At 41.0% G+C, this 24931-nt stretch overlaps 1 pseudogene; it reads right to left on the reverse strand.

Moving 5' to 3' along the window:
- LOC138986473 (adhesion G-protein coupled receptor G4-like) overlaps window positions 1–12850 on the reverse strand; it is a 49253-nt pseudogene extending 36403 nt beyond the window's left edge.
- Between the last annotated feature and the right edge of the window lie 12081 nt (window positions 12851–24931).

Raw genomic sequence — 24931 nt, forward strand, 5'->3', positions numbered from 1 at the left:
CTTTGCCTCTACCCTCTGTTTCCTTTTATTTTAAATTACATTTATTGTTTCTCCAATTTTAGAAAAAGAAGTGTTTTTTTTTCCCATTATAAAAGTAATACTGTACATGTTTTTTAAAAGAAAAAAATGGAAAGTATTAGAAAGTAAAAAGATAACAAAGTCAGCCAGAGTCCCACCACCAGAAACAACCATTGTAAACATTTTACAATATTTGCTTTGTTCCATACATGGTCTATGTTACTGAGAACATATTGTGTGAAAAATGTGGTGCCCTGCTTTCCTCACTTAACATTATGACATATGTGTTCTCCATGTTAGGAAAACCCTATCGTAAACCTTATTTCAATGACAAAGTTACAGCCACCAGGAGTAACTGTATCTGTATTGATAAAACATATATAACATAAAATTCACCATTTTACTCAAAGTATACAATTCAGTGACATTTAATACATTCACAATGGTGTACAAACATCTCCATTATCTATTTCCAGAACATTTTCATCACTCCCAAAGGAAACCCTGTACCAATTAAGCAGTCGCTCTCCTCAGCCTGGCCCCTGGCAACCACTAATCTGCCTTTTGTCTCTGTGGATTTGCTTATTCTCGACATTTCATACAAATGAAATCATACAATGTGCCTTTTTGTGTCTGGCTTATTTCACTTAGCATAACGTCTTAAAGGTTCATCCATGTCACAGCATGTGTCAGTACTTCATTCTTTTATATGGCTGAATAATATTCCATTGCATGGGTATACCACATTTCAAAAATTCATTCATCCATTAATGGATATTTGGGTTGTTTCTACCTTTTGGCTATTATGAATAGTGCTGCTATGAACATTCATGCTATTTGTTGTGCTTGAACATGTTTTCATTGCTTTTGTGGTATACCTAGGAGTGGGTCATAGAGTAATTTTATGTTTAACTTACTGAGTAACAGCCAAACTGTTTTCCAGCAGCAATCTATGAGGGTTCCAACTTCTTTACCTCCTTGCCGACCATTGTTTTCTGGGGTTTAAGAAATATTATAGCCATCCTACAGGGTGTCCGTGGCATCTCATTGTGAGTTTGATTTGCATTTCCCTAAAGAATTGGGAATACCAGACCACCTGACCTGCCTCTTGAGAAATCTGTATGCAGGTCAGGAAGCAACAGTTAGAACTGGACGTGGAACAACAGACTGGTTCCAAATAGGAAAAGGAGTACGTCAAGGCTGTATATTGTCACCCTGCTTATTTAACTTCTATGCAGAGTACATCATGAGATACGCTGGGCTGGAAGAAGCACAAGCTGGAATCAAGATTACCAGGAGAAATATCAATCACCTCAGATATGCAGATGACACCACCCTTATGGCAGAAAGTGAAGAGGAACTAAAAAGCCTCTTGATGAAAGTGAAAGTGGAGAGTGAAAAAGTTGGCTTAAAGCTCAACATTCAGAAAACTAAGATCATGGCATCTGGTCCCATCACTTCATGGGAAATAGATGGGGAAACAGTGGAAACAGTGTCAGACTTTATCTTTTTGGGCTCCAAAATCACTGCAGATGGTGACTGCAGCCATGAAATTAAAAGATGCTTACTCCTTGGAAGGAAAGTTATGTCCAACCTAGATAGCATATTCAAAAGCAGAGACATTACTTTGCCAACAAAGGTCCGGCTAGTCAAGGCTATGGTTTTTCCAGTGGTCATGTATGGATGTGAGAGTTGGACTGTGAAGAAAGCTGAGCACCGAAGAATTGATGCTTTGGAACTGTGGTGTTGGAGAAGACTCTTGAGAGTCCCTTGGACTGCAAGGAGATCCAACCAGTCCATTCTGAAGGAGATCAGTCCTGGGATTTCTTTCAAAGGAATGATGCTAAAGCTGAAACTCCAGTACTTTGGCCACCTCATGCGAAGAGTTGACTCAATGGAAAAGACTCTGATGCTGGGAGGGATTGGGGCAGGAGAAGGGGACAACAGAGGATGAGTTGGCTGGATGGCATTACCGACTCGATGGACGTGAGTCTGAGTGAACTCCAGGAGTTGGTGATGGACAGGGAGGCTTGGCGTGCTGCGATTCATGGGGTCGCAAAGAGTCGGACACAACTGAGCGACTGAACTGAACTGAACAACTAATGATATTGACCATCTTTTCATGTGTTTGTTGGCTATTTACATATCTTCTTTGGTGAAAAGTCTATTGAAGTCCTTTGCCCATTTTTTAAACTGGATTGTCTTTTTGTTGTTGAGTTATAAGCACTCTTAATGTATTCTGTGTACTAGGACCTTATGAAATATGTTGAAATATATGACCTGCATATATTTCCCCTTCTGTAGACTGTTTTTTTCTTTTTCTTTTCTTTTTTGGCCATGCCATGTGGCATGCAGGATCTTAGTTCCCCAACCAGGGATAGAACTCATGTCCCCAGCAACAAAATTGCAGAGTCCTAACCACAGAACTACCAGGGGCTTCCCAGATGGTGCTAGAGGTAAAGAATCTGCCTGCCAATGCAGGAGATGCAAGAGATGCAGGTTTGATTCCTGGGTTAGGAAGATCCCCTGGAGGAGGACATGGCAACCCACTCCAGTATTCTTGCCTGGAGAATTCCATGGATAGAGGAGCCTGAAGGGCTACAGTCCATGGGATTGCCAAGAGTCAAACACAACTGGGCAACTGAACCAGTACAGCAACCACTGAACTGCCAGGGAAGTCTCTGTAGGCTGTCTTTTAACTTTCTTGCTAATGTCTTTTGATGCACTAAAGATTTTAATTTTGATGAGGTATAATTTACCTATTTTTCTTTTGTTCTTGTTCTTTTGGCGTCATTTCTAAAAATCTACTGTCAAATCTACTTCAGGGTCATGATGATTTACCTCTATGCTTTCTAATAAAAATTTTATAGTTGTAGTTCTTATATTTAGCTCTTTCATCTGTGTTAATTTTTTATATGGTGTGAACTTCATTCTTTTACCTGTGTTTACATGTATTTTTATGTATACAATGGATATATGTTTATATATCCAGTTTTCCCATCACTTTTTGTTGAAGATTACTTTTCCTCATTGAATGGTCTTGGTACCCTTGAGACCATTCAATGAGGAAAAAGTAATTAATTGACCAGACGTATATGGGTTTCTTTCTGGACTCTAATTCTGTTCCATTAATCCATGTCTATCCTTATGCCAATAATGTATTGTTTTGATCATTGTAGCTTTGTAGTAAGTTTTTAAATCAGGAGGTATGAGTCTTCTAATTTTGTTCTTTTTCAAGGGTTTGTTGCCTATTCAGTGTTCCTTGCAATTCCATATGAATTGTGGGATCAGTTATTCCATATTTGTAAAAAAGGGCATTGGAATTTTGATAGGGTTTGCATTGAATCTAGAGATCTCTTTGCGGTATATTGCTATCTTAATATTAAATCTATAAACATGGGAGCTTTTCCATTTATTTAGGTCTTCTTTATTTTAGCAATGTTTGTGGTTTAAGTATAGAAATCTTTCACCTACTTGGTTACATTTATTCCTAGGCATTTTATTCTTTTAGATAGTATTGTAAACAAAATTGTTTTCCTAATTTCATTTCAGATGCTCATTGCTGGTGCATAGAAATACCGCTAATTTGTATATGTTGATATTGTATCCTGCAACTTTGCTGAATTTGTTTGCTAACTTAAATATCCTTTTTTTTTTTTATTCCTGAGGATGTTCTTTATGTAAGATTTTATTATCTGTGAATATAGTTTTACTTTTTCTTTCCAGTTTGGATGTCTTATTTCTTTTTCTTGCCCAATTACTTTGACTAGAACTTCCAGTATAATATTGAATAGAAGTGGTGAAAATGGATATTCTAGTCTTGTTCCTCATCTAGAGGAAAAGCTTTCAGTTTTTCACCATTAAATATGATGTTCACTATGGGGTTTTCATAGATACCCTTTACAAGTTGAGGAAGTTATGTCCTATTTCTAGTGTGTTGAATCCTTTTATCATGAAAAGGTGTTGGATTTTGTCAAATACTTTTTCTACATCAATTAATATGATCATGTGTCTTTCCCCTTCAATCTATTCATGCAGTGTATTGTATTGACACATTAATTTTTATATGTTGAACCACCTTTGCATTCCTGACATAAATTCTACTTGGTCAGGGTAGATAATCCTCTTAATATGCTACTGGATTTTGTCTGTTAGTATTTTGTTAAGAATTTTTGCATCTGAGACAGGGTGCTCAGGGCCGGAGCACTGGGATGACCCTGAGGGATGAGATGGGGAGGGAGGTGGGTGCAGGGTTCAGGATACGGAACACATGTACACCCATGGCGGATTCAAGTCAATGTATGGCAAAAACCACTACAATATTGTAAAGTAATTAGCCTCCAATTAAAATAAATTAATTAATTAAAAGAAAGAATTTTTGCATTAAAATTCATATGGGATATTGATTTGTATTTTTCTTTTCTCAGGATGTCTTTATCTATCAGCTACCATTTTTAAACTCTAGCAGATTGATACAGCAAGTTCATGCCCCAGGTCTGTTACTCAGTATGTAATTTTGTTTTTTGCTAAATTCCAAAGCCGTTTGCCTGATGATGCCAAGTTTAAGCAATTTTTAAGCAGAATTGAATTCACTGAGTATTAAACAATGCCACTTTGCCCCAGAAGCCTCCTGCTTTTTATTATCTGATTTTCAGGGCAGGAGTATAACTGGAGCCTTGGCCCCTACTGCCAGTTTCCAGTGCCCAGCATAACAGCTGGCACATAGTAGGTCCTTTATTGCTACATGCTGAATATATAATGGTTGTGCACTGTATTAGGCCACTGAGTTGGAGACTAACAAGTGGGTTGATGGAGGGCTGTCCATTGTGCAAAAGTTATCAGCGATGTGGGTGAAGCATCTGGCATAGGATGACAAATTCTGAACTACAAACTGAACTTGTGCGCCCTGCCCTCTGTTTTAGAAAATCTTTGGCAAAATATCAGGAGAGAGTTCACTCTCCCTATCAGACCCCAAAAGTAACAAATACATTCATTGTAAAAGTCAGTGAGGGGATTCCTTGGCATACCAGTGGTTAGGACTTGGCCCTGTCACTGCTGTGTGTGACCCAGGTTTAATCCCTGGTCGAGGAATTAAGATCTTGCAAGTAGCACAGCCAAAAATAAATAGATGATAGATAGATAGACAAATTTTAAAAAATAAAATAAGTAAAAGTCAGTAAATAAAAAGTTTAGAATTCTAGGGACTTTCCTGGTGGCCCAGTGGCTGAGAATCCACACTTCCACTGCAGGGGGCACGGGTTAGATCCTGGGTTGGGGAGCAAGATCCTACATGCCATGTGGCCACACACACAAAAAATTAGAACCCTAAGAGGTAGATAATCAGAATGATTTTTTTTTTTTCAACAAAATCCCTTTGTTTCCTGAAGACAGGATTAGTAATCATCAGATATATTCTATACTAGCTTTTCTGTCATCTCTTGGTAAAGATTCTCCTTGAAATGTTAAAGTGTTTCAAAGGTTAGGGGACTGAGATTTCAGGAGCGCTGCTCTGCACCATCTTAGGAGGAGTGAACAAATGGGGTTCCTTCCTGGCCAGGCACTGTGGGCATGACCTGGTCTCTGTTTCTCCCCTATAAAGTAACCTGCTTTCCTCTACTTTATGCAAGAGTTCTGATCCAGAGACCCTGACCGAGTGTCTGAGTGGAATAAGTTGCCAGGGAGCTGTAAGCAAAGAACCACAAACAACAGAAATGTATTGTCTCACAGTTCCGGAGGCTAGAAGTCTGAGGTCAAAGTGTAGGCAGGGTCGTTTCCTTATGGGGCCCCTGAGGGAAAAATCTGTTTCTGGCCTCCTAGTTTCTGGTGGTTTATGGACAATATGGGGTGTTCTGTGGCTTCTGCTACATCACCCTAATTTCTGCCTTTATCCTCACATGGCCTTCTTCTTGTGTGCCTATCTGTGTCCAAATGTCCCCTTTGTATAAGGACCACCAGTCATATTGGATTAGGGGTCCATACTACTACAGTGTAACTTCATCTTTTTAATAATGTACTAATTACGTTTGTAATGACCCTATTTCCAAACATGGTCACATTCTCAGGTGCTGAGGGTTAAGACTTCAACATATGAATTGTGGGAGGGATAGAGTTCAACTCATAATACTGCATAAGGCTCAAAGCCCAGCTAACCACCTGGCAATACCTCCTGTCCAAGGAAGGAGAGAAATCAGAGCTGATTTGAGGGAAGGGGCTCCCTAGAGTCATTGGCTGTACCAATCCTGTAAAGAATCTGCCAATTCTGAAGGTGAACATTCTGCCAAGTGTATACCATGCCTGCCTCAATGAAGGAAAAGTCATTACTCATAAAAGGGCTCTTCTGGCTCTTAGTACACAAATCTTTGCAAAAGAATATCCAAGAGCGTTGAAAAATTTAGTAGACCAGCCTTGGCTGTCTAAGTAGATATAGTAGATACACGCTTTATACTGGGGAGCTCCATTACCCACATCACTGTGGCCATCATATAGATAACCATCCACATGATGATGGCTACTGCCATCCACTGCCTATACTTCTCTCTGGTCTTGTGAGTAACCAACTATTCTTTAGATAAACCCTTGTACACTGTTTGTGAGATTGCAAATTGCTGCAGTCACTATGGAAAACAGTGTGGAGCTCCTCAAAAAACTAAAAATAGAGTTACCATATGACCCAGCAATTCCACCATCTAGTATATATTTGGAAAAAATGAAAACACTGATTAGAAAAGATACATGCACCAGTGATCAAAGTAGCACTATTCACAAAGCCAAAATATGGAAGGAACCGAAGTGTCCGCTGACAGATGAACAGATAAAGAAGATGTGCTACTTATTGTACTATTTCCAAACTGAACCTTAATACTGATACAGCTTAATAAGGCAAAGGTATCCTGACAATGTTGGTATTACTAATATTTTTATATTATTGACAATAATATTTTATATAAGTATTAACATTTTTAAAAGATTTATATATACACACACATATACACACAATGGAATATTATGCATCCATAAAAAGAATGCAATTCAGCCACTTGCAGCAACTCAGATGGACCTAGAGAATATTATGTTTAGTGAAATAAGTCAGACAGAGAGAGATACAGTATGATATCATTTATACATGGACTCTAAAAAGTAACACAAATGAATGTATATGCAAAACAGACTCACAGATATAGGAAATAAATAAGAAGTGGAGGAAGGGATAATATAGGAGTAGGGGATTAAGAATTACATGTTATTATGTACAAAATAAGCTACAAGGTTATATTATACAGCACAGGCAATTCTAGTCATTATCTTGTAATAACTTTGAGTGGATTATAATCTGTAAAAATATTGTCACTATGCTGTACAGCTGAAACTAGTATAATATTGTAAATCAATTATACTTCAATAAATTTTAACTAATTAAAACAGATGGTATACTAACCTGGAACTTTACATATAAAAAAAAAAATTCCTACCATCAATGAATAAATTTGCCCCCTACAAATGTAAAAACAAAAATGAAAAAAACAGATCTTCTGTATATAGAAGCACCCAACTTTGAGCCTCATTTCTCTCACCAGTCCAGTCACAGAGTTATCCAACATGGCCTCTCCTCCAGATCATGTATGTGGCTTGCCAAGAGTTCTTGGAATAGGAGGCAGAGGAATCACCTTCACAAAGGTAATGAGATTGTCCCTTCAAATCTTGCATCCAAGGCCATGTCTCACTCAACAAAATAGATGTTCTTATTCATAAAGCCAAAAGCATCCTGGAACATCATTTACTGAACAATGATGGTCATTGAGCCCTGATCGTGTGGCAGTATTGGAATACAGTGATAGAGTGAACACATGTCCACACCAGGTCCCTGGCCTTAACATTCCAGAGAGAGAGAGGCAGTCACTCAACAAGAGAAGAATTACGAACTCTGAACTGTGCTCTGAAGGAAATTAAAAGGCTGATGAGCTAGAAAATGGGGGGGGGGGGTCAGGAATGTCTACATTCAATCAGATAGTTAAGGACAACCTCTGTGAAGAAGAGTCACTTTAGTCCTAGGGGATAAAAAAGAGCTAGGGTCACAAAGATGTGAAATAAGAGCGACCCAGACATGGGTAATAGTATGTGCAAAGGTCTTGAGATGGGACTGTGCCTGCCACACTCGAGGACTAGGAAGGTGTGTCTGGAGTGAGAGAGAGGAAGTGTGGTAGGAAATGAGGCCCAAGAGGCACTGGGAAACCAGACCATGCAGTGCTTTTTAGGGCTAATTACAGAGTATCCTAATTGTGATGGAGATGTACTGACAAATTTTGAGTAAAAGAGCGACTGACTTAGTACCTTAAAGGAGGTCTCTGATTGCTCTGTTGAGAATAGGCTATCAAAGAGCAAAAGTAAAAGCTGGGATCCACGAGTCCGTTCCCTGTGTCTGCGTCTCTATTCCTGCCCTGCAAATAGATAGCCACTGGGAAACAGCTGGACAGCACAGGGAGCTCAGCTGTGTTGACCTAGAAGGGTGGGATAGGGGATGGTGGGAGGGAGGTTCAGGAGGGAGGGGATAGATGTATACTTATGGCTGATTCACTTCATTGTACAGCACAAACTAATACAACATTGTAAAGCAATTATACTCCAATTTTAAAAAAATAAAAAATTGTTTTTAAAAAGCAGGGAGCCCAGCAGCTATTTATGCTTTATTCTTTCCCTTCTCTTTCCCCTTCCCCTCCATCCTGCAGCTATTCAGTTCCTGACCTCAGTCTTCACCGGCTCCTTGCTGGTGCTGCTCTCACCGTTTAGGCCTTATGACAGATTTGGTTTCTTCTTCTTGACCCTTGATATTCTTTCCATGGACATGGTTTTCCTCTGTACTCTGGCCTCATCCAACGATGGCATCTGAATCACCTTCTGCCCGATCTAGGCTTGACCTCACTCTGTCTCCCACGCAGACCCTTATAGTTGGGAAGCTGGAGACTCATCTGAAGTCCAATGGGGACTGTTTCAAGAACCAATTTTTTTTTCCAGGAAAAATGATGAATTTCTCACCAATTGAAGGACAATGAAAACTAATTGTTGGATAACCTAAAAGAAACACCTGGAGTAACAGGCAAATTTGGCCTTGGAGTACAGAATGAAGCAGGGCAAAAGCTAATAGACTTTTGCCAAGAGACTGCACTGGTCATAGCAAACACCCTCTTCCAACAACACAGGAGAAGACTCTACACATGGACATCACCAGATGGTCAATACCGAAATCAGATTGATTATATCCATTGCAGCCAAAGATGGAGAAGCTCTATACAGTCAGCAAAAACAAGACCGGGAGCTGACTGTGGCTCAGATCGTGAACTCCTTATTGCCAAATTCAGACTGAAATTGAAGAAAGTGGGGAAAACCACTAGACCATTCAGGTATGACCTAAATCAAATCCCTTATGACTATACAGTGGAATTGAGAAATAGATTTAAGGGACTAGACCTGATACACAGAGTGCCTGATGAACTATGGACAGACATTTGTGACATTGTACAGGAGACAGGGAGCAAGACCATCCCCAAGAAAAAGAAATGCAAAACAGCAAAATAGCTGTCTGAGGAGGCCTTACAAATAGCTGCAAATAGAAGAGAAGCAAAAAGCAAAGGAGAAAAGGAAAGATATAAGCATCTGAATGCAGAGTTCCAAAGAATAGCAAGGAGAGATTAGAAAGCCTTCCTCAGTGATCAATACAAAGAAATAGAGGAAAACATAGGATGGGAAAGACTAGAGATCTCTTCAAGAAAATTAGAGATACCAAGGGAACATTTCATGCAAAGATGGGCTCGATAAAGGACAGAAATGGTATGGACCTAACAGAAGCAGAAGATATTAAGAAGATGTGGCAAGAATACACAGAAGAACTATACAAAAAAGATCTTCACAACCCACATAATCACTAAGGTGTAGAGTCAGACATGCTGGAATGTTAAGTCAGGTGGGCCTTAGAAAGCATCACTACGAACAAAGCTAGTGGAAGTGATGGAATTCCAGTTGAGCTATTTCAAATCCTGAAAGATGATGCTGTGAAAGTGTTGCACTCAATATGCCAGCAAAGTTGGAAAACTCAGCAGTGGCCACAGGACTGGAAAAGATCAGTTTTCATTCTAATCCCAAAGAAAGGTAATGACAAAGAATGCTCAAACTACTGCACAATTGCACTCATCTCACACGCTAGTAAAGTAACGCTCAAAATTCTCCAAGCCAGGCTTCAGCAATACGTGAACTGTGAACTTCCAGGTGTTCAAGCTGGTTTTAGAAAAGGCAGAGGAACCAGACATTGAATTGCCAACATCCGCTGGATCACTGAAAAAGCAAGAGAGTTCCAGAAAAACATCTATTTCTGCTTTATTGACTATGCCAAAGCCTTTGACTGTGTGGGTCACAATAAACTGTGGAAAATTCTGAAAAGGATGGGAATACCAGACCACCTGATCTACTTCTTGAGAAACCTGTATACAGGTCAGGAAGCAACAGTTAGAACAGGACATGGAACAACAGACTGGTTCCAAATAGGAAAAGGAGTACATCAAGGCTGTATATTGTCACCCTGCTTATTTAACTTCTATGCAGAGTACATCATGAGAAACGCTGGGCTGGAAGAAGCACAAGCTGGAATCAAGATTGCCGGGAGAAATATCAATCACCTCAGATATGCAGATGACACCACCCTTATGGCAGAAAGTGAAGAGGAACTAAAGAGCCTCTTGATGAAAGTGGAAGAGGAGAGTGAAAAAGTTGGCTTAAAGCTCAACATTCAGAAAACTAAGATCATGGCATCCGGTCCCATCACCTCATGGCAAATAGATGGGGAAACAGTGGCAGACTTTATTTTCTTGGGCTCCAAAATCACTGCAGATGGTGATTGCAGCCATGAAATTAAAAGACGCTTGCTCCTTGGAAGGAAAGTTATGACCAACCTAGACAGCATATTCAAAAGCAGAGACATTACTTTGCCAACAAAGGTCCATCTAGTCAAGGCTATGGTTTTTTCAGTAGTCATGTATGGATGTGAGAGTTGAACTATAAAGAAAGCTATGTGCAGAAGAATTGATGCTTTGAACTGTGGTGTTGGAGAAGACTCTTGAGAGTCCCTTGGACTGCAAGGAGATCCAAGCAGTCCATCCTAAAGGAGATTAGTCCTGGGTGTTCATTGGAGGGACTGATGTTGAAGCTGAAACTCCAATATTTTGGCCACCTGGTGCGGAGAGCTAAGTCATTTGAAAAGACCCTGATGCTGGGAAAGATTGAGGGCAGGAGGAGAAGGGGACGACAGAGGATGAGATGGTTCGATGGCATCACCGACACAACGGACATGGATTTGGGTGGACTCCGGGAGTTGGTGATGGACAGGGAGGCCTAGCGTGCTGTGGTTCATGGGGTGCAAAGGGTCAGACACGACTGAGCAACTGAACTGAACCTAAAAGAAACATTGTCTTGATTCATTAATTTTAAGGCTTAAAATCAATTCATCTATTGTAATTTTTATTGATCAATGACATTCCTCACAAAACGCATTTTAATCTTCAACTTTTTCTTCCATGACTTCACTAAAGACTTCTAGGTCCCTCTATTCCCAGATCCCTCTTTACCCACCACACACACAAAATCCACTTAGAGTTTGTGTCACACACACACCACCACTGTACAGGTGTTCAAAGTTTTATAATTTCAAACTGCATTAATTTATTAAATCAACAAATATGTACTGACTGCCTCAGCTGTGTGTCAAGACCTATGTTGGATGCTTTGGATAAAGAAACAGGACAAACATCCTGCCTTTGAGGAAACTGGGAAAAGATAAGTCAACATCTTAGCAAGTAGTCAAGGCCAGGCGACAGAGTTGCCACTGTGACCCCTAGATCCAATTTCAAGCTTCATTATAAGAAACAGAATTTCCCATCAGGCCCTGCACACAGTCAGTGTTTGTTGCTGATGGTGATGATGATTTGGTATTTTTCCAGAAGATCAGCTCTCAAATCTGAGGGCCATTCCAATTAAACCCGAAGTATATTTCATCAAGGAATTGTCACTCATTGGCATGTATGGCCTTTTAGCTAAAGACTGATGTGCTAAATGAGCAATGTTATCTTACTGAATTCACTTAACATGGATGACATTGCAGTCTTCCAAAACGATCTCATTCTCAAGTTTCCAAATTACCAGCTACTGCAGTTCAACTTTCTCAATCATCTATTTGCTGCAGAATAGAAACAAAGACAGAATCTGTCTTTGTTTTGATCACAGTCCAGTCAAGGGTTGGGCCTCCCAGATCAGATACATGTTCCTCACCATGAATCAGTGACCAGCTTTCATCACACCTCAGCTTTCCCATGTGTTTTCTACGATTGTTGCTATATATGTATATAATAGCGATAGGAAGATGATATCATAATGCTCCAGGGAGCTTTAAATAAAGCATTATGCATAAAAGAAAACAGTCTAAAAGTAAAACCAAAGCTTCAGTTAAGTGCTGATTGGCCCCCAAATGGCATTTCAGAGTTTCATTAAGAAATGTCAAAGACAGCAGTAGTCCAAGCTATTGTCTACTTGAGGCCAGTTCTCCATCTATCACAGGTAATCCTGAGTGAGTGGATTCACTTGCTGAAGCTCCAACTTGTCCTCTAGCCATATGAACTAACAGGAAGCCATTAAGAGGCAACCCAACAATTTTTCAAATACTTTATTTCTATAACCTACTGTCCATGAGATATTAAAAGGGTTAATAAGAATACATTTTCTTACCTGAGAGAAAGATAAAACTCGACATGAGAATGGTTCCATAAAGCTTCTGATATATAATGTGTTCTTTCATTGTTTAAACCTGCAATGAAAAACCAGAAATAAGCTGAGCTCAGTCAGAACAAACGATTTCCAAGTGCATGTGACTATACTTGTCCTTCGGATCCCACACAAGACTTTTCCTGTTGCTCAAAGCCAACATTTATTGTTGCTGTTTAGTGCTCAATCGTGTCTAACTCTTGTGACCCCATGGACTGTAGCCCTCCAAGCTCCTCTGTCTATGGGATTTCCTAGGCAAGAATACTGGAGTAGGTAGCCATTTCCTTCTCAAGGATCCTGCCCCAGGAATCAAACCTGTGTCTCCTGCATTGGCAAGGGAGTTCTTTACCACTGAGCCACTAGAGAAGACCCAAAGCTGACATAGTCAGCCACAATATAGATGCTTGTGAGTTATGCAGCTTGGCTGCCACCTCATCGACAGATTTATTTGCATATCCAGCTAACACATTTTATTGAGTGCCTACTATGTGTCAAATACTGTTTTACACACTGGGAATACAGTGCTGGAAAGACAAGACAGAGATACCTGCTTTCATGGGGCAGTTAGCCCAGAGGGCAACTCAGTCATTAAATGTATAATTACAAAAGGTGATGTATTCAGCCTTTTCCCTTTAAATGGCAGAAACTGTTGTTTTTTTTTTTTTTAATTGGAGTATAGTTGCTGTACAATGTTATTTTCTGCTGTATAACAAAGTGAATCAACTATATGTATACATATATCCCCTCCCTCTTGAGCCACCCCCACCCTCCATTTGCGCATTCAACCTTAATGCGCATAACTTCAACCCAACTTGCCATTTTAATGATGCTAAACTTTTTGGAGGAAGCATTATGCAAGATCTGATAGACAAAAGTAACTCATCAAATCATTGCTATTTCTAAAAGCACATCTGTTTAGAGAAACCTGACTATTTTCTTATGTTGACCCACCTTCTCTCCTTAAATAATCATAACTAAAGCTGCTTATTTGGGAAACATACTGGAAGTCCCCCTTGTTCCAACCAAAAGCGGTATTAAAACTACAAATCCTATGGAAACTATTACAGAAGCTTGGCAGTAAGGCACGGGTGGGTATTTTCTGATTTTAAACAAAATACACTTCTGAATGATTTACCACTGATTTTCACATTTTTTTCTATAGAATAAGGCAACATATTGTATTTCTTTCCACTTCTAAGCAGGGTTTGGAGTGAATTGACTCACTTTATATTTAAAGTAACAGAAGCCAATTAGGAAACCAAATGAGTCTTGGGCGTGCTATGAGCACCAGCCATTAATAAAGCTCTTCATATTTACCAAGTGTGCTACTGCTATTCTCATTAGAATAATAAGGAAATTTGTATGACTTGGATGGATTTTCTAAACTACAAGCTTAGAAGTAAGGGGCTGTCTAAATCTTTTATGACTTGCGAGATGAAATGCAGGTTAAATTTCCAGTGCTGGAAGAGGATCTGACTGAGAATCCGTAACTAGCTTTGAGACTGTATTGCTTATTGCCGTTCCTTCATTTTCCTGGGCCTCAGTTTCCTTATCTGTAAAAATGGAGATAATAATCTGCCTATTTCCCAGAGCTGCTACAAAAGAGGATCAAATGAGGTGATATTTCAAAGGCAATTTTCAAAGTATAAAGTGCTATAGAAATGGATATGATTGCTATCTATAAAATGGAATTTTCAGCAGCAAACAATCCAATTTATACCTTCCTTGCATTTCCTCTTAACTTTTATAACAATTTCAAGGTATATTTCAGAAACTTACCTCGCACCCCATAAATAAACGCTGGAACATTCATACTACAGAATACTATGCAGTCATTAAAAGGAATAAGGTAAGTCTCTATGTTTATTAGGCATGAAAGGTGGGTTGGAGGAGGGGGGCTGATGACTGAGGATTTTTCCTCTGTATACCATACAATTCTGTACTGCTTAATTCTTTCATAACTAGCATACATTACCTACATAATTTTGAAACATGAAGGAAAGGAGAAAGAAAAGGAGGGAGGGAGAGAGGGAGGGAGGGGAAACAGGAAGGAAGGGGACAACAGAGATAGGAAGGAAGAATGGGAATGAAAGGGGTTTCCTGTATGCCTCATACCATTTTGTACTGTTTACTTTACAGTGATCCTGCATTACTTTCATAATTTAAAAAAAAATGAAGGAAAGGAAGAAAAAGGCAAGAGAGAAGAGAGGGTAGAAATGAAAGACTTTTATGTCTCATACAATTACATGCAATTTGGTTTTTATGATGAATATCTGTTACTTTTGTAGTTTAAAGAAATTTAAAGGAAGGTGAAAGAGAAAGAAGGAAGGAAGACACTTACCTGAGGACTAGACTCCCTTAGCCTCCCACCCCTGTGTCACTGTGGAGTCCAGAAGATGAGTTTGCTTTTCCAATGACTAGATCTGGTTTCTGAATCCCTACATTTGATGTGAAATGAGACAAGCAAAAAATAAAAATAACAAAGCAGGAGGTTCATTATCTGCTGGCCATGCCTCAGTCACCTTCTTCTGTGGATCAGATCAGCCTCTCTGCTCTTAGCTTTATGGGGCTTGTTGATTGGGCACATCCCCTTTTTGTGGCTCATAGCACGTCATGGGGCTGCTCTCCCAAGCAGGAAATCAGCAGGAGTAAAGTTCTCAGGTGTATCACACACACCTGCAATAACCCATTAATTTGAGGGCTCTTTCCCAGTTTTCAGTAACGATTATCTTCAGTTGCCAGTTGATTATGGCTTTGGTAAACTGGATCTATTAAATAGACACTTGTTCACTTAAGCTCGTTTCATTTTATTAAGACAATGGGGAGGAAGGGGCAGTGATGTTCAGAACTAGAAGCAGAAAGCAGAGGCCAAGGAAGTATTAACTTGTTCACATCTCACACTGTCAGTAAAGGGAAGCCAGCTGTTTACTCTCGCTGCAGATCCAGCCTTCAAATTGCCTTGAAAAGAAGTAAACTTCCAGAACTTGTTTGTTGGTGTCATTCTCAAGATGGAGGAGGTAGCTTTTGCCCCAGGAGGTGTCAGTAAAGACCTTTGTGGATGATGGAAATACTAAATCCCATCAACCATCCAGAGATGATTCCTGCCACCCTCTGCATTTCCAAGATCGGAACCCTGAGGTCCACAGGGTAGAATGAATTGCTTAAGGTCATGGAGCTTAGGAGAGGCAGAGCAGGAATGAAAACTGAGGCTCCTGACTCCCAGACCAGTGCATTTTCCTTTCCACCTCACTCCGTAAATGGGAAAAGACCATCTAAAAAGAGGCTGAGTCAACCTATCATCTGTAGGTTTTCCATGGGGGAAGGGGGAAGAAGGGGTGTATAGAATCACCCCTTTTGTACTCGTAGGATTTTAATCATCTGCATGTATTGCTTTTTCAAAGAAAAACACTGAGGCTTAGTTTATTTGGTTGTAGCGCAAATGAAATAATTGACTAGAAAATGAAATGTGGAAAAAAAATAAAGAAGTTGGAACCTTTTGGTCAAGGAAAAAAAATGCCACCTGAGGAGGAAGAGCTTTCATGGCTACCTTCCATTCTCAGGAAGGTTATTAGGAGAATGTTCTCCATATCTATATAGTAATAGGAAACGGATTGAAACTGCAGTGGGAGATATGAGTTAAATATAAATAAGTTATTATTGACAATAGGGGTTGATAAACACCAGAAAAAGCTATCACAGGATGTTATGAGCCATCCATTCCTGGAAACTCGAAGGTCTAGAGAGCCATATGGCTCTGCTGATTGAAGTGTCCTCCCACACAAAGTGCTGAGCTTGGTGACACTTTGTCCCTGTTTTGGACAATACAATAGACTCTTAATCTGGTGAAGGTCCAGGCTGTCATCATTCCCTCTTCCCTTTCCTGCAATGAGCATCCCACCAGGCCAGTTAGGAGTCTGATGGTTTCCATACAACATGGCCCCCCAAACACAAGCACACTACTGAATTCAGGGCTGAACCACAGAAACAGTGGAAGGGCCCAATGCTGGAGGAAAAACCATCTGAATGGGTGACTTCCTAAGGGATTTCCAAGGACAATCTTGATTATATTTGATTGCTACCAAAAACACTGGGGTCTTCCCGGGTACCTCAAATGGTAAAGAATCTGCCTGCAATGCAGGAGACCCAGGTTCAATCTCTGGGCAGGAGGATCCCCTGGAGAAGGGCATGGCAGCCCACTCCAGTATTCTTGCCTGGAGAATTCCATGGACAGAGGAGTCTGGCAGTCCATGGCGTCACAAAGAGTCAGACATGACTGAGTGATTAACACAGACACACCTCAAACGCTACCTACCATCCCACCAACTCCCTGCTGGTAGTGGTTTCTGTGCGTACCTTCTTACTTTTGCTTTATATGTAGGCATCCCTCGACAACATGTAATACTATTTCTAACAAAAGGCCAGCTTAGCTATTTGCGGTAAAGTGTTCTTACATAACCACAGTACACTTATTGAAATTAGGAGACTTACCTTGATGTACTATTATCTCCCATACAGTTCATATTCATATTTAACCAACTGTTTCACTAATGTCCTTTATTGAAGTTTTGCCCTCTGATCCAGGGTCCAGTCTAGGATGACACATTGCTTTTAGCTGTTATTAGTTTTCAGTATCCTTTAATCTGGAAATATTCCCTCAACCTGTACTGGACTTTAATCACATTGACATTTTTGAAGTGTACAGGCAGCTATTGTGCAGAATGTCCCTCAGTTTGGTTTTGCATAATCTTTGCTCATAGTTCAGGTTATATATTTTTGGCAGGAATAGCACAAAAGTGATGTGTCCTTCTCAGTGCACCACACAGGACACACATGATGTTATTTTGTCCCATTATTGAGGATGTTAACTGTGATCACTTGGTTAAGATGATGTCTGACAGATTTCTCCATGTTAAAGTTATTCCATTTGTAATTTGTAAGTGATCTGTAAGAAAATACTTCAGTTCAGTTCAGTTCAGTTCAGTCGCTCACTTGTGTCTGACTCCTTGTGACCCCATGAATTGCATCACGCCAGGCCTCCCTGTCCATCACCAACTTCCAGAGTTCACTCAGACTCACGTCCATCAAGTCAGTGATGCCATCCAGCCATCTCATCCTCTGTCGTCCTCTTCTCCTCCTGCCCCCAATCCCTCCCAGCATCAGAGTCTTTTCTAATGAGTCAACTCTTCGCATGAGGTGGCCAAAGTACTGGAGTTTCAGCCTTAGCATCATTCCTTCCAAAGAAATCCCAGGGCTGATCTCCTTCAGAATGGACTGGTTGGATCTCCTTGCAGGTCAAGGGACTCTCAAGAGTCTTCTCCAACACCACAGTTCAAAAGCATCAATTCTTCGGTGCTCAGCCTTCTTCACAGTCCAACTCTCACATCCATACATGACCACTGGAAAAACCATAGCCTTGACTAGATGGACCTTTGTTGGCAAAGTAATGTCTCTCCTTTTGAATATGCTGTCTAGGTTGGTCATAACTTCTCCTTATACTTAGTCTGTGTAAATATCCTATTCCTCATTGTCTTAGTTCACTCAAGATGCTATAAAAAATTACCAGAGACTGGGTGACTAATAGACAAGAGACCTTTATTTCTCACAGTTCTGGAGACTGGGAAGTCCAAGATCAAGGCACCAGAAGATCTGGTGTCTGGTGATGGCCCACCTCCAGGTTCATAGACAGCTGTATTCTTGCCGTGTCCTCACAAGGCAGAAGGAATTAGGGAGCTCTCTGGGGCCTCTTAAAAGGGCACTAAACCAATTCATTAGGAATCCATCCTCCTGACCCAATCACCTCCCAAAGCCTCACCTCCTAGTACTATCACACTGTAGACTAGGCTTCAACATATGAATTAGAGACACAAACATTCAGTGTATAGCACTCCTTAAACCTTCAATCAATAGTTTTAGCAGTCATTGCTAATTTTTGCCTAATGTTTGCCAAATGCCAGTTTTCTATTTCCATCATTTGTCCTTCACTTATTAGTAAGTTTTCTACAGAAAGGAAGAGCTTTCCCTTCTCCCATATTCATTCATTCATTTTTATCAGTATGAACTCATGGATTCTTACTTTATTGAGTGGTTTACAATCTGTTATTATTTTGATGTTCACATAGTCCTAAATGGAACAAATTGCCAGTAGGAACTCTTTCAAGCTGGGCTCTGTGTCCTTTTGACACATCCCTGTGATTCTTTTTTTTGATATTTATTTATTTGGCTATTCTGGGTCTTAGTTGTGGCATGTGGGATCTAGTTCCCTGACCAGATACGGAACCTGGGCCCCCTGCATTGGAAGCATGGAGTCTTAGCCACTGAACCACCAGAGGAGTTCCAACACATGCCTGTGATTCTCTGAGAACTTCTTACCTTCTTGTACAAGGTACTCCAGGTTTATCTTGTATTTCCCCTGCCTCAGACTTACAGTCTGCCATTCTTTTAGGACCCCTGGTTCCATTTAATGGATAATAATGTCTAGAAGCCAAGATCTGGGTCATGACAGACTTTTGAGTTGAAGAATAACATGATTTGACATGTTTTAAAAGGATCACTCAGCATGCAGTGCTAACAATTGACTCTAAGGGGATGAGGGAGAAAGCAGGAAGACGCATTGGTGCTGACAGAGTAGACTTCTTTCTCTGCAGTGCCAGTCTGAGTATGTGACTCTTCTGCCAAAATTTTTCAACAAATAATATCATTATCATTTAATTATCTAACGATTTTCCCACTCATCCTTCAAGACTCAACACACCAATTAAAAAATACATATATTTATTTTTGGCCGCGCTGGGTCTTGATTGCTGAGGACTTTTCTCTAGTTGCTGAGAGTGGGGGGCTACTCTCTAGTTGTGGGGCTTATTTTCTCCAACGCACATGGGATCTTCCCAGACAGGGAATCAAACCCAAGTTCCCTGCATTGGCAGGCAGATTCTTAACCACTGGACCACCAGGGAAGCCCCAGTACAGCTATCTTTTTGCTGTGTGTAGCCTTCCCTGAGCAATTCCCTCTACTTGCATCCCATCCTAGGTACAAATGATCATTCAGGCCATCATGAGATAGTGCCTTTCCTTCAGTCAAATTTCTAGACTCTGGAAGGGAGAAAAGTCACCTTTTCAGGTTCCTTTTGTCCCAATTTATCAACTATAATGATTGGCCCTCGGGTGTGAGGCCTTCAGAAGCTCAGATTCACTAGACCCTGGCCCCATAGTACAAGTGAAGCCCCAAGGCTGGAATCCTTGAGATTAAACAGAGGTAATAGGACTTTCAGGAGAGCACAGGCCTGCACAGACAACCCTAGGAAGATGGGTAGGCCAAAATTCAAAGGAGCCTGGGGCACAGGGAAGAGGGAAGTAATTGACTAATTAGGAGAAATAATTCAGTTGAGTTTTTCCCTGTTTATTCCCTCTGTTCACATCTGTTTTCATTTTCTTTAATTAATGTATTGTTTTACTTATTTTTGGCTGTACTGGGTCTTTGTCGCTGCACAGGCCTTTCTCTGGTTGCAGTGAGCAGGGGCTGCTCTGACCGTGCTGCACGGGCTTCTCCTGGCAGTGGCTTCTCTTGTTGCAGAGCATGGGCTCTAGGCTCCCAGGCTTCAGTGGTTGTGGCTCCCAGGCTCTAGAACTCAGGCTCAGTAGTTGTGGTATGGGTTTAGTTGCTCCGTGGCATGTGGAATCCTCCTGGACCAGGGATCGAACCCATGTCCCCTGCATTGGCAGGTGGATTCTTAACCACTGGACCACCAGGGAAGTCCCTTCAGATGGAAGCCCTTCTCTTAGTGCCCTCCAAATCTTATTGAAGCCCAGCAATAACGTTATTCCTCTTGTTATCTGACAATGAGTTACGGTCATCCAAGTAGGTCAGATCACAGCCTTTAAACCAGCTGGAAAACTGTAAAATGCTTCAAGTTAGTCCTCCTGCAAAGATCTAGCTTTCTGAAATACTTTCTTCAGGGTCTTAGAGATGAGTCTCATGAGCAGGTCTTGGGTCCCTATCAAAGTGCTCTAATGTCAATGCCCTCCAGCCACAGGCCACCAGGATCACAGTCACAGTTGAGCTTTTATTACTTGTTGCCACGAAGGAGAATACACACCATGAGGAACCATAAGGTGTCTCAGTCAGAGGGAGTTAGAAAGGACTAATTACAGGGTTTGGGTTTTGGTTGGGTAATTTGGAGAGAGTTTAAGAAAGCAAGGAAGGCTTCCCTGGTGGCTCAGTGGTAAAGAATGCACTTGTCCCTGCAGGAAAAATGGGTTCCATCCCTAATCTGGGAAGATCCCACAGGCAGTGGAGCAACTAAGCCTGTGCGCCACAGCTACTGAGCCCACGCCGTAGAGCCCACGCTCTGCAATAGAAGTCACCGCAATGAGAAGTCCCCGCACACAACTAGAAAGTAGTCCGCTCAGCACGGAAGACCCAGCACAGCCAAAAATAAATAAAATCATGAAAGAAAGGGTTTGCTGTAGATAAGGTGCTGTCAGAAAGCGGGAACCAGTGTATCGTTGGGTATCCCAGTAAATCTGACTAGAGTGAGGCTAAAGTTAGAATTGGGGAAGGCTGAAGCTAGCACTGGTAGGTAACCAGCAGTCACTGAGATTAGCGAGGAGAAGGTGATGTTTGGCAGTGTGTTGGTTGCACCGTGACCTTGTTTTTGTTTGTGCTTAGACAAAATTATGAAGTGACCTTGTTTTGTCTGACTTGACTGTAGTCTTGGAGTAATCTTATCTGACACTGCATGCCAAGTCACTTCAGTCATGTCCGACTCTGCGACCCTATGGACTGTAGCCAGCCAGGCTTCTCTGTCCACGGGATTCTCCAGGCAAGAATACTGGAGTGGGTTGCCATGCCCTCCTCCAGGGGATCTTCCCAACCCAGGGATCGAACCCTTGTCTCTTACATCTCCTGCATTGGCAGGTGGGTTCTTTACTACTCGTGCCACCTGGAAAGCCCTATCTGACACTGGTGTTCTGTAAAATTATGTCTCACAGGAGAAGACCATGGTCTAGCTGTGAGTACCAGTCCAACCTATACCAACACCGAGGCTCAGATGTGAGCATCAGACAATTTCCTGGTTGTCAGGGACTGCTTCTTTTCTTTCTCCTTTGGCCCAAGGCAGGTGAAGTCAGGCTGCTGGTCATTACTCTTGGGTAGCCAGATTTCCCCGCTACAGATTGGGAAGTTGTTTTGAAATCACAGTCTGTACTGGGACTGGGATTTTTCTCCTGCTTTCTGCAGAGTGAGTTGCTGCATGCTCTGATATGAAAATGACTGCACAATAAGAAGTCAATATAAAAGGACTTTGGGTATTTTGCATCAGCCAACTGTAACACAAGCAATCATCAGAATCAATGACCAGTAATAGGTCTTGAAGTCAGAAGTCTAGAATATAAAACCCAGATAATGAAAACATGTTTCAGAATTCAGTCAGGTTTGTTTTAGATAAGCAGGTGGCTTTTTCTTTTAGCCTAGTCACAAACTCTTCTGCTTGCCCTGTAGTGCTTACGTAAGTATAACAAGTAACATTGCTCTAGCACAAACTTCCCCTTGGCTGGCTAAGAGGAAATCAAGGGCAATGTGATTGCCCAGGACAACTCTGGCTAATAAGTTTAGATGAGTTTGTTGAGCCTCCAGGGCAGAAGCATACCTTTTACAACTTCCATTAGTGGCAGAGACAAATTTCAGACTCCTATTCTAGTTGAATTATCCTCATTATGGGAATTTCAGCTCATAGTGCAGATGTAGAAAGGAAATCAATTCTCCTTCTTGGAAGTGCTCCTGAATGACTTGCGTTTGCCTCACTTTCGAGGCTTCTGGGCATCCTTCTCAAGGTAGAAGGCTGACGTCCACATAAGAAGTGGTACCCTAGTGGAGCACAGATTATATTATGCAATGTTAGGACTGCAACTATCACTTACTACAATAGAAGTGAGCCAATTTGTGTCTCTCAAGGTGGACATATCTCTTTAGTGGAGTTAAATATTTCCCACAAAGCAGGTTGAAGAGAACAAACAGGCCACTGCAATCAAAATATGCTCAATATTAGCATCTACTCCTGATTGACCAGGCCTTGCTGATAGGATTATAACAACTTCAGCAGAAACATTTTGTTGATGTGAGATCAAGGTCCAATTTTCGTAAGACTAAAGGTTGAGGTTAATGCTGTGAGGAAAACAGGTACCAGAAGGGACTTGTAAAAGGGAATCTACCTCCTGAAGTGTTTCAAGGAATAGCTATTAAATTGTTGCCAGCAGAGTTAGGTAGGGGGTAACAGAGTCCGCAGTCAGTTAAATTCAGAGCACTGGTTACAGGGAAAACACATAAGAAAGTCTTGCTTTTTCTTAAGTGATAGAAGGAGACATAGGGTGACAAAAATCATGGGATGGAGATAAGGGATGTCCCATTAGTGTTCTAAAAGGCATCAAGTAGAATAATAGGGAGGTTTAGTGAAAGAGGAAAGGAGTAGAAAAGAAGGTAGAAGAATCAGAAAATTCATCTTGTTCTGTCATCTGGGGCAAATGCTGTTCACCTTAGAGGTCAGAAACTTGTCCTGTCATCTTGGATAGAAGCTGTCTACCTCTGAAGTCAACAGACTTTGGAGGATTCCTAAGAATCCAAAGTTTCAGGTCTCCAAGTAGAGTGGATGTCTTGTAATCAGGATGAACTCACATGTATCTTTTGAGTTGAGAACCATGAACCCAAGGATCAATATATTGGAGCCATACAGCTGTGACATGTGTTAACAGTACCTGATAAGGTCTTCTCTTTTGAGGCTCAGGAGCAGTTTTTCTCCACTATCTTTTCCAGAAGATGAATCTCCTGGTTGCCAGAGCACGTCAAGGCTGTTCAGGTTAGATATTTTGGCAATGTGACTGTACACATAGGTGATAAAGCCAGAGGTATTGTCTGAATCCCTTGCATTAACAGAGTAGAATTGAAGGCTGAGGGTGAGATTCCCAAACACGTAGAGCTTATTATTTCATTAACCTTCAGTAATTCATAAGCTAGTTTGTAGGTCCCAGAGGCAATTGACCTTACAGACATTAAAGTTAATGGCACTACTTTAGGTCATACAAGATTTAGGGTTTCTGACAGCATTACTAGTTTATACTAATTAGTTCTCTCTATTTTTTATGAGGATGCTGGTTGATAAGGACAATGGAAGTTTCTGGGTAAAAGAGGAAAAGTTTACTGAGCTTCTTAATAATGGCGTTGGTAAAATGAGTTTCACTATGACTTACAGGCATAAGTTAGAATGCCTCACAATGGAAAAAAATGAGATTAAGATTTTATTTTTCCCAGTTAGAACCTACTGCATGTTTAATTGTGTGCCACCCAAATTCATATGTTGAAGTCCTAACCCTCAGAACTTCAGAAAGTGATTTTTTGGAAGTAGAATCTTTGCAGATGTAGTTAGTTAAGTTGAAAGGTCATCAGTGTTAGCCCTAGTCCGGTATGACTAGCATTCTTATAAAAAGAGAAATTTGGACACAGAAACAGGCACATAAACAGGGAAATTGATAGCCATCCACGAGCCAAGGAGAAAGGCCTCACAGTCCCAGAAGAAGCCAACCCTGCCCACACCTTGATCTTGGACTTCTAGCCTCCAGAACTGTGAGACCGTCAATTCCTGTTGTTGGCGCCACCTAGTCTGTGGTGCTTTATTATGGCAGCCCAAGCAAACTAATCCAGGGCTGTAACCCTCTGCCAGAAAACGTTTTAACCACCCTGCAAATAAACAACAACCAGATACTCACAGCCTTGTTACTGTTGTTTAGTCACTCAGTTGTGTCAAACTCTTTTGTGACCCCATGGACTATAGCCCCACCGGGCTCCTCTGTCCATGTGATTTCCCAGGCAAGACTACTAGAATGGGTTGCCATTTCCTCCTCCAAGGGATCTTCCCAACCCAGGGATCGAACCTGTGTCTCCCGTGTCTTCCGCATTGCAGGCAGATTCTTTACCAATGAGCCACCTGGGAAGCCTACTTATAGCCTCGTGAGGAGATATTTGTAGAAATTAACTTGGAGGTATTCAAATGGCCCTTCAAGCTTCTATTCCTGTCCACAACCCAACTTTACAGTTTAACCAGGTTTATGTTGTTAGAAGGTAGAGCAT

The sequence above is a fragment of the Bos mutus genome, chromosome X (assembly GCF_027580195.1).
Source record: "Bos mutus isolate GX-2022 chromosome X, NWIPB_WYAK_1.1, whole genome shotgun sequence".
In the NCBI taxonomy this organism is placed as follows: domain Eukaryota; kingdom Metazoa; phylum Chordata; class Mammalia; order Artiodactyla; family Bovidae; genus Bos; species Bos mutus.